Genomic DNA, 10,949 nt, shown 5'->3' with positions numbered 1-10,949 from the left:
TTAATAAGTGATTCTGCTAACCCATTTTGTATGTGAACATAAGCCACTGGATGTTCAACACTTATTCCATTAGCCATACAATAAGCATCAAAAGTTTGGGAAGTAAATTCACCAGCATTATCAAGACGAATTGCTTTGATTGGATTTTCTGGAAATTGTGCTTTTAATCGAATAATTTGAGCCAGTAATCTCGCAAATGCCAGGTTGCGAGAAGATAATAAGCACACATGTGACCATCTCGAAGATGCGTCTATCAGGACCATAAAATATCTAAAAGATCCACATGGTGGATGAATAGGTCCACATATATCACCTTGAATCCTCTCTAGGAATTCAGGGGACTCAAATCCAATCTTTACTGGTGATGGCCTTAAAATTAACTTCCCTTGAGAACATGCAACACAACAAAATTCACTAGTTTTAAGAATCTTCTGGTCCTTTAGTGAATGTCCATGAGAGTTTTCAATAATTCTTCTCATCATGGTTGTTCCCGGATGACCCAATCGGTCGTGCCAAGTTATGAACTCATTTGAGTTAGTAAACTTCTGATTTACAATGGCATGTGATTCAATTGCACTAATCTTGGTATAATACAACCCAGATGAAAGTGAGGGTAATTTTTCTAATATAACTTTCTTATTTGAATCATGAGTTGTGATACATAAACACTCATGATTTCCCTCATTCATCGTCTCAACATGATATCCATTTCGGCGAATATCTTTGAAACTCAACAAGTTCCTCAGAGACTTGGTAGATAATAGTGCATTATTTATTATAAATTTTGTTCCTCCAGGAAACAAAATTATAGCTCTTCCGGAGCCTTCTATCACATTGCCTGAGCCAATAATAGTATTAACATATTCCTCTTTTGGCACAAGATGGGTAAAATATATATCACTTTTGAGAATAGTGTGTGAACTTGCACTATCCGCAAGGCATACATCTTCATTACATATCCTTGCCATTCTCTTCAAAAACAAATAATAATAAAATGAGTAGTATGCACAGATAAATTGAATACTTGATCAGAATTATTTTCTAAGAAACACTGTACATAAAATAATGTCATATACTAAAATTTTATTTTAAAATTTGACACAATTAATAATTTCAAAATTCATAAATATCAATATTTCATTATTTATGTACATCACATTTGAAACTTAAATACATAAAAAATAAAACTTAATAATAAATTTTTTTTACATTATTTATTTACATAGATACTTCACAATTCCACATATTAAACTATTCCATCATTGATCAAATGACCAATATTTCCTTCAGGATCCTCAAAGAAATCAGATACATCATAATGAGTGGTGGAATTTTCTGCATCATTTGAAACGAAATTCGACTCTTTTCCCTTATCGTCCTTTTTCAAAGATGCCTGGTAAAGATCAACTAGGTGCCTTGGGGTACGACAGGTACGTGACCAATGGCCCTTTCCACCACATAATAAAATAAAAGAAGAGAAAGAATTGTAGAAGAAATATAAAGAGAAGAGTATTTGATTGCAACATAAAGAGAGAGTATTTGTTTATTATTGTGTGTGTATTAACAACGGAGGTTAACCTCCTATTTATAAGCATATGGGAGGAATTTTTTCAACCCATATTAATTTCATTCTCTATTGGTAACATGAAAACTGAGTCACTTGCATGGGCATCCATATCCTTTGTGTTTATCACAACAAATATCATAATTAATTGATATATTTTTTTATATAAATTTTATTTTATATTTTATATTATTTAATTGATATATTTTCATAATTAATGTAAAAAAATATTTAGATTGCGTATTAAAATACTAATTTTACAAATTTTAGCCGAAAATTAGGTTAATGGGCCAAATGAATTGAACCAGGTCCATATTCAGCCTAAGACCCAACATATATATGATGAATTCAGCCTTTTCTTTTCCCCTATTCATACGAAATACGTTGCATTGAGGAAGAAGAGCCAAAAACCCTAAATCCCTTCACTTAAAAAAAATCCAATTCCTTCTAACTTTCAATTCGAAGAGCTCTGATTGCCGTACTGTTTGTGGCCATGTGACCGCTTCGTTGAGCTCTTCAAATCCATCCGAACAAAGGGGTAAGAAATTTGAATTTTTCACCCGGCCCTTATCTTCAATTTTGTGATTTTTGGGTATTGAATATTAAGGAATTATGTAATTTTATGGTTTAGGGGTACTCTAGTGCGAGATATAACTGAGTTTCATCCAAGTGCTCAGTGGATAAAGTAAGAAACCACTAAATCTTTGTTAATTAGTGAACTGTTAAACCCTTGTATTAATTATAATAAAATTGTATGAAATTAGATTGAATTTCATGTTGATTTGGAGTCAAATTAGTGAACTAGTACAAAATTCTGGTGGTTGAAGTCTGTTGAGTTGATTTGGAGACTTTGAAACTTGTGGACAAGAGGTTTTGCAGTAAGTAGGAGACTAATATTTGGAATGTATGTGAATGTTTGGGATTAATTTGGTTGTGGTTTGGTTGGTATTGGATTGAGAATTTTAAAAAATTAGAGAATTTGAGCTTTTGGTAAAAGCTGAATTTTTGACCGATTTCGGCAGGCATAATTTGGCTTCCAGACCCCCAAATCTTGTGAAACTTATTTTGAATGAATATTAGGTCCGGGAAGTTTATAACTTCGAAGAACGGACTAACTACAAGAATTTGACAAATTAGCGACGAATTTTTGCGAGAAATATTTTTTGTCATTAATCCGTCACTAACTTGCGAGGAATTAGTGACACACTAACGACAAAATTAATAAGCGGTCACAAAATACCCGAACTTGAGAAAATGACTGATTAGCGAGAGATTTACGAGTAAGTTTATTTCTCGCAGATTGACTTTTGTAGCTAAAAAAAGAGCGAGAAAAATTTCCTCGCTAATTTCTCACAAATTAATTAGCGAGTGACAATGTTCTAGCAAATCAGTCACTTAGAGGTTCAATCGAATAAAAGTAAAGTAGCGAGGGATATTATTGTCACTATTCCATCGCAAGTGTTTGATATACAATTAGCGAGAAATAATTCACACACTAGTTCGTCGCTAAATAAACTTTGTGTGAAAAGGCTAATTAGTGAGGAACAATGCCCCTAACTAATCCGTCACAAAGACTTGAAATGCATTATGCGATGGACAAATTCCTAGCTAATTTGTCGCCAAAGTTTTTATTTTTAGTGAGCAATTCGTTTCTCGCTAATTTGTCGCATAATATTGTAAAATTCAAAATTAGGGTAGCGACAAAAAATAGTCGTGACTAACTCGTCGCAACGGATATATCATTCAGCTAGGAAAGTGTTCCTTGCTAATTAGTCGCTAAAGTGAAAATACAGATATTGAGTGCCTATGACCTAAGTAGCAAGAAATTTGTGACCGTTTAATATCTGACACACTTCGTTCGCTTATTTCAAGTTGCTGATTAGCGGGCGAAATACATTTGTCGCTAAGTTGTCGCAAGTTTAATTTAGCGAGCGACTTGGCAACTGCAATCTTGTCGCAAAGCAAAAGCTATATCCTACCTATTTTGTAGCAAATTACTCGCTAACCTCGTTGGAAATCAGTCACAAAGTTATAACAAATCCAAAGCTAATCGAGAATCTTAGAAGTAACTAGTCACAATTGAGTCACTAATCAAAAGCTTATTTAGTGAGGAATTAGCGACCATTTGAAAACTGATAGACTTTTCTCGCTTATTTCATATTGCTACTAATTTGTCAGAAAAATGTTAGTCCTTATTCTGTCCTTATTTCATGTTGCTACTAATCACTAACCTCTATATAAATCCATGAAAAATTCATGAAAAGTTTGAAGCAAATTTGCCAAGTACGCTAATGTAATTTGTCACAATTTTGTCACTAATCTAAAGCTATTTTAAATGAGACAATAATTAAAATCTCAAAGTCGTGACTAATAATTAGCTAACTAATTTTTAATAACTAATAATTTACAATATTCTAGCAAGAAGTCAATTCTCAAAAATTTTACAAACAACTCAAATCAAAAGCTTTTTCTTAAAAACTATTTTTTCCCTATTAGATCACAAATTTGTCATTATTTTTAATGGAAAGTTTGCTGTTAATTTGAATTGAAGTTTAAAATTAATATATTTTAAAGACAAATTAAAAAATTCAATATTTTTAGAAAATGATAGCATAATGTTGATATTTTCAATCACAAAATATAGGGTAAAATACTTAAATAAACCAAATGCGTGTAAATATTACTAATATCACCCAAAGCAAGAAATGATACGTGAATCTCCCAAAGGCGTATTTTATACCAATCGAATTAGGGTAATTAGATTTACAAATTTTAGTATTAAATCGAATTAGACTAAATAGATTTACTAGGTGAGCTTTAACTACACATAAATCGAATCAGGCTAGCCAGATTTATGCATGGGTATGGGTGATAAACCTCCTTTGTAGGGTTTATCTTGTGTCGAATTTAGAGCATTTTGATAACCTTTCCTCACATTTATTCAATGAAATAGCATGGTTTTGTGATTGTCTCCGTACTTGTGCTTGGATGTGAAAATATGCTTTTTTTTTTATCTTTAATTTGATAATTTTGATTCACCTTTGATCTCCACTAGATGCCTTGATGTGTTTGCTAGTGATTTCAGGTTGAAAAGGGCCAGGAAGGGATCAAAGGAGTGAAAGGAAAGCATACAAAGTGGAGAAATCATGAAAAGCCAAAGATTTGAAAAAGTCCATGGGTGCGCGCGCACTGTGCGCATCCGCGCGGATTGCGAAATACCCCAGGGGCGCGTACGCGCGCTGTGCACGTACGCGCCAAAGGCCGCACGTGATTCCTTTAGTCAAACATGTGCCTAGCGATTTTGGAGGATTTCCAACCCCATTTGGAGCTGAGTTTTTGGCGGGAAAAGGCTAAAAAGACCAAGGAATGAAGGGGAAGGCATATCATGGATAGACACACACACATTAGGCTAGTTTAGTTTTAGTTTTAGAGAGAGAAGCTCTCACTTCTCTCTAGGATTAGGATTAGGATTAGGTTTAGTTCTTAGATCTAGGTTTTAATTCATGTTCTCTTCTACTTCTTCTTCTTAATTCTTTGTTGTTACATTTATCATTCTTCTATTGTTTGTTATATTTCCTTCTACTTTGTTTGTAGATCTACTTTTGTTCATTCTATTTTCTTTTAATGCAATTTGAGGTAATTCGTGATAATTGTGTTCCTTTTGATTGTTGTTATTAATTCCTTGCAATAATTGTTGCTAGATTCCTTTGTTGATGCCAATTTACTTTGCTCTTCTTTAGTGCCTTCCAAGTGTTTGATGAAATGCTTGGTTAGATTTTAGTATAGATTTTTATCCCTCTTGGCCTAGGTGGAGTAATTAGTGACGCTTGAGTTATCTAATTCCTTTGTTGATCGATAATTAGAAGTTGCTAATTGACTTGGATACCACTAACGCTAGTCTTTCCCTTGTGAGTTGGCTAGGACTTGTGGAATCAAGTTGATTCATCCACTTGACTTTCCTCCATGGTTAGAGGTTAACTAAGTGGTAGCAATGAACAATTTGTGATCACAATTGAGGAGGATAACTAGGATAGGACTTCTAGTTCTCATATCTTGCCAAGAGCCCTTTTAGTCATTAGTTTACTTTCATTGCCATTTATATTTCTTGTCTAAAATCTCAAAAACCCCAAACATACCTCATAACCAATAACAAGACACTTCATTGCAATTCCTAGGGAGAACGACCCGAGGTTCAATACTTCGGTTTATAAATTTAGGAGTTTGTACTAGTGACAAACAATCTTTTGTATGAAAGAATTATTGATTGGTTTGGAAACTATACTTTACAACGAGACTTCATTAGAAGAATTATAAACCGTCAAGAAATCTGATCATCAAAATGGCGCCGTTGCCGGGGAGTGCAATTGTGTTATGTTATTGGTTATTGTATATATGTGAATAGTGTGAATAGATTCATCTTTTGCTTGTTTACTAGTTTTTGCTAGTTTTATTTTGTTTTTCCCTTGTGAATTCTCACCCTCTTGGCTATGAGTTTGGTTCCAATTGTGTTGTAGGAAATGTGGACTTTAATGATAACATGTATCAAGGATGGAACACTCCAAGATGGGAGGAGCCTCAAGGAATTGATCACTCCTATTGGCAACAACCTCTGGATACTTATAGGTATAATTCACATCCTAGTGCATGTCAATTTAATGGCTATGGTGATTCTTTTTGTGATAATCAAGTACCACCACCATACGCTCATGAACCTTGTCCTCAACATGACTATCAACCATGCTCACAAGCCTTTCCATATCAAGCACCTTCTTGTGACCCATATCCATCATATAACCAATCACCCATGCCATTTCCTTATGATCATTATGAACAAGAACCTCTAGAACCACCACAATTCCATTGTGCTTATTACCAAGAACCACCTCAATGCACACCATATCCTTACCCTTACCAAGAAGAACCGCCCTCTCACTATGAACCCTCTCCCCAAGTTAATGAACCTTCCCATCCACCCCAAGCTCCAATAGAAGATTCTCTCACCTTGCTACTTCAAGGCCAAGCGGATATGCAAAGGAACACTCTAGAGTTTGTGACTAATTTGACCAAGGTAGTGCACACCTTAGCCTACCAATGCTTGAACACTCAAGGTGTTTCTGTGGCCACATGTGAAAAATTAAAAGAAGAGCAAAGTATGAAAGAGAAATTGGAAAATTCGGTGGAAAAGAAGGAAGAGTCAAGCTTTGGAACAATTAGAAACCTAGGGTCATTGAAGAAAAGGAAGAAGTAGTTGAAGATCTAGAAGATGCGGAACCACCATGGACGTCTCAACAACCTCCGGAGCATATCAAGATTGAAGAATATAAAAAGGTTGATCAAGAGATAGATTCAATCATCAATGATTTCCTATCAAACATTGAATCTTCTCCCATGGGATGTGAAATGAAAGCTATTGAAGACAACTCAACACCAAATCTTGTTGGTGATCTCATTGAAGACTCTTCCAGCAAAAGTGAAGTCGATATGAAGGTAGATTTCACACAACCTCCCAAGTTTGATTTGATTGATGATGAGAAAGAATTAGAAGAAGTTAACAAGCATGAAGAAAATGAAAGAAGTTGTCAAGAGATGGAAGTACTCATAGAAGAGCATAAATGAGTCGACCTTGCATTGTCTAAGTGTGGGGAGGTTTCCCTCCCTAAGCCGCCATCCAACACACCATTCAAGTGGGTAAAACTCTTACCTTTAAGCTTTACCTTCTCACTTGAATATGGCTTGATTGAAACGGATGGACAACTTAGAGCTCTTTCTGGAACTAAGGGTAAGAAGGAGTTATGTAGTGGTTGGAAGTTTGGAAGTAGGCTCATCAACATTAAATCTTCAAGGTATAGGGACTATGATTGGATGAATGCTACTTCACATGGGTCTAGGAAGAAGGCCTGGTATGCTAGAGAGAATTCTGCTTGTTCTACTTGTCAACCATCCAAACTGAAAATTCATGAAGATCAACAAGAAGACGGGTGCAAAAATAAGATATGGGATCCCAGATCGAAGCATGAAGACTAACTAAGGGAGCTCATATCTTGGGTGGAACTCCATCCAAACTTGGTGAAGATGGTTTGAACTTCTGTCAACCATTTGAGAAGCAAAGATCCTTGGAGATTCAAGGAGGAGTGATAAATACCAATTTTGTGGTTTATATTGTGTAGAATTTGGGGGGTTTTGTCAATATTTCTCACACTTATTCACAAGAAATGCATGGTTTTGTGTTCACTTTCTAATATTGCTCCATGATGAAAAACATGCTTATTTTGCCTTAAAATTGCCATATTTTAATCATCTTCTATTGCCATTCGATGCCGTGATGTATTTGTTGAGTGATTTCGCACGCACGCATGGCACGCTCGTGTGGGAAGCTGCACGTGACCTCATTAAAGGAAATCATGCCTGGCGATTTCTGAGGCTCATCAGGCGCAGTTTCAAGCTGTTTCTGCATGGAAAAGACCCAAGGATGCTAGGGAAAAAGGGGGATCAATCATTTTACACTAAGACACAATTTTAGCTAGTTTTTTTGCTTCTTTGTTCTTCTAGAGAGAGAAACCCTTGTTCCTCTCTAGATCTAATTTTAATTTGATCTTCCCATGTTGAATTGTGAATTGGATCTTGTTAATTACTAGTTTTAATTGTTCAATTTGAATTCCTTAGTATAATTTTACATAGATCTTGTGATAGTTTTATGAATTCTTGTCAATTGTCATTTTGTACCCATTTCATGAATGTTGTGAATCTTGACTTATTGATGTTACATTGATAATTTCTATGTTTAATTGTGTTGTTTGGATGATTGTATGTTGATAATTGTTAGTGGGTACTTGTTGATTTCAATTTAATTGCTATTTTGAACATGTCTTTTGTTAATGCTTACCATGTGTTTGATGAAATGTTTACTTTGATTATAGAGTAGTTCTCTTTACTCTTGGCCTAGGCTAAGAAAATTGGGTAAACTTGAGTCATTGGGTCTAATGTATTTGATGATTTGGGAGCCCTTAGTGGTCAATTTGATAGCCGTTGACGCTAACCTTCTATTAAGTTAATTAATAGTGAGGTTAGAACTTATGGGTTGATGTTGACCAAACCATTTGACGTACTTCAAGTATAGAAGTAGACTTAATGAGTTTGGTTCCTCATAATTGTCAAGATATGGTTATTAGACAAGGATGGTGACCCCAATTCTCATGCCTAGCCAAGAGTTGCTTTTATTATTCATATTTGAAAACCAAAATTCTCAATTACATGTCTTAGTTATAGTTACTTGTTTGGTTTAGAATAGAATTATGTGGGATGTTACTTGTTCATTGGAATTGCTCATGCTTTGCTTAGTTAATTGAATTAGTTTCTTGCAATTTAAGATTACTTGCTTGTTAAGATTCCCATTTATTTTCTTGCTCGTAACTCACAACCCCGGATTTCTAACCAATGTTGAAGCACATGTTTGCCCATTCCTTGTGAGACGATCCGAGGTTTGAATACTTCAGTTATTTCTATTGGGGTTGAACTTGTGACAACCAAATCCCTCTTCTAAATTCGATACCCGATGATTGTTGTTGGTAGAGCTATATTTGCAACGAAATTTTATTGAGGAAAATCTTTACCAATACACCCTTGGAGTCGCATCAAATTTTTGGCGCCGTTGCCGGGGAGTGGTTGCAACATATGCCTTGATATTGGTTATATGAATATGTGAATATTGTAGATATTTTAATTGCTTTCAATACTTAGCCATAGTTTATATTTCTTTTACATTTGTGCTATGACTCTCAAGTTTGATGACTCGGTCTCAACCGAATTCTAGCTTAGCCGATTTTGATCCCGAGATTGAAAGAACTTTGTTACATACTCGACAAGCTAGACGGCGGTTGGATTATACGGCTAGTACTTTGGCCTCTCTTGAGGAACATACCGAATCACTAGGCGGTACCGAGAGTGACTTGGAGTCCGCTACTTCCTATTCTTCTGTTGGCACTAATAATACATCTTTACATCCTACAGGTGAGTCACACATGGTAGAGCCACGACGGATCACTTTGCATGAGCAAGGAGCTCCGGATATCATACTTCAACCATTGCAAGCAAGGTATTCTAACCTTGATCCAAACTTTGAATTGAAGAGTAGCTTGATACATCTACTTCCTAAATATCATGGGTTGCCAGGTCAAGACCCCATCTGACATCTAAGAGATTTTCAAGTTGCTTGTTCTACGGCTCGAAGGCATGGAGCTGATGAGGTAGCTATCATGGTTTTTGCCTTCCCTTTCTCTCTTGAAGGGCAAGCAAAGACATGGTTTTATTCGCTACTGGATGAGATTGTGACTAATTGGGATTTCTTGAGAATAGAGTTTCTAGATAAGTTCTTCCTATCAGAGAAGACCGACTATATCCGGAAAGAGATTTCGGGCATAATGCAGAGAGACCAAGAGAGTTTGTATGAGTATTGGTCTCGGTTCAAGAGGCTATTGGAATCTTGTCCGCATCATGGAATGAACACTCACTTGCTCATTAGCTACTTCACCAGAGGTCTTTGTGTGGAAGATAGAAGATTGCTTACCGCTTTTAGCGGTGGTTCCCTTTCGAAAAACAAGACGGAGGGAGAAGCTTGGAATTTGATAAAGGATGTTGTCGAAGCTACACAACACACAAGGGTGAGAAGTAATCCTCTCAAGGGTGTGGTGGAACCATCCCCTTCCGAATCAAGTCTAACCAAAGCACTTGGAGATATGACTACCATCCTTACCCAAATACAAAAGGATCAAAAGGAATACTACTCCATCCAAGCCGTCGAAGCCCCACCTCCGATTGCTCAACTTGAAGGCCCTCCTAGGATTTGTGGTTTGTGCTCTAGCACCACTCATTACACCGATCAATGCCATCAATTCAAGAGGAACATGCTTTTGTAGTAGCCAATGTGAACTACAACAACCGTCCACCTTATCCTTCTCAAGGCCAAAACAATTACCATCAAGGTGATGACAAGTCATCTTAGCCTATTTTAACTAGTTTTTTTCTTTTGTTTTCATTAGAATTATGCACTTTCTTGAGCTACAAGCAAGCCAATTAGGTAGATTTTCATGTTTCCTTTGATTTAATCAACCATGTATGAATTCATACTATTTCATGAGGTTTTATACTATAATTGTTACATATTATGATAGAATGAATATCTCATGATTTTAAGCATAGCTTTGATGTGTTTGGTTGATTAATGATAGGTGAAGAAAGCTTGGAGAAAGGTTGAAGCAAGAAGGAGTAGCTAGGAGTAAAGAGAAGACAATGGAATAAGTGAAATTGTGTTAGGGAGCTCTATTGTAATTCAATGAATCAATAATAGTTTATCTTCTTCTTCAATCTTTTCTCTTGAATTTTGTTAGAA

The 10,949-nt window shown here is 35.7% G+C and overlaps 1 protein-coding gene and 1 long non-coding RNA gene across 2 annotated transcripts in view; one reads left to right on the top strand and one right to left on the bottom strand.

Moving 5' to 3' along the window:
* LOC110268528 overlaps positions 1–741 on the bottom strand; it is a 22,220-nt gene extending 21,479 nt beyond the window's left edge. Inside the window, exon 1 of the long non-coding RNA XR_002356573.1 lies at positions 731–741. This is a non-coding gene — a long non-coding RNA (uncharacterized LOC110268528). The remainder of the gene's footprint in view (positions 1–730) is intronic.
* The window catches only part of LOC107623041 (probable aquaporin PIP-type 7a), a 21,457-nt gene that overhangs the window by 5,298 nt on the left and 5,210 nt on the right, over positions 1–10,949 (top strand). The gene's annotated exons all lie outside the window — the stretch shown is intronic.

Source organism: Arachis ipaensis, chromosome B10, assembly GCF_000816755.2.
Source record: "Arachis ipaensis cultivar K30076 chromosome B10, Araip1.1, whole genome shotgun sequence".
NCBI classification, from domain to species: Eukaryota; Viridiplantae; Streptophyta; class Magnoliopsida; order Fabales; family Fabaceae; genus Arachis; species Arachis ipaensis.
Note: the sequence above shows the minus strand (reverse complement) of the source record. Positions and strands in the feature narration are given on the sequence as shown.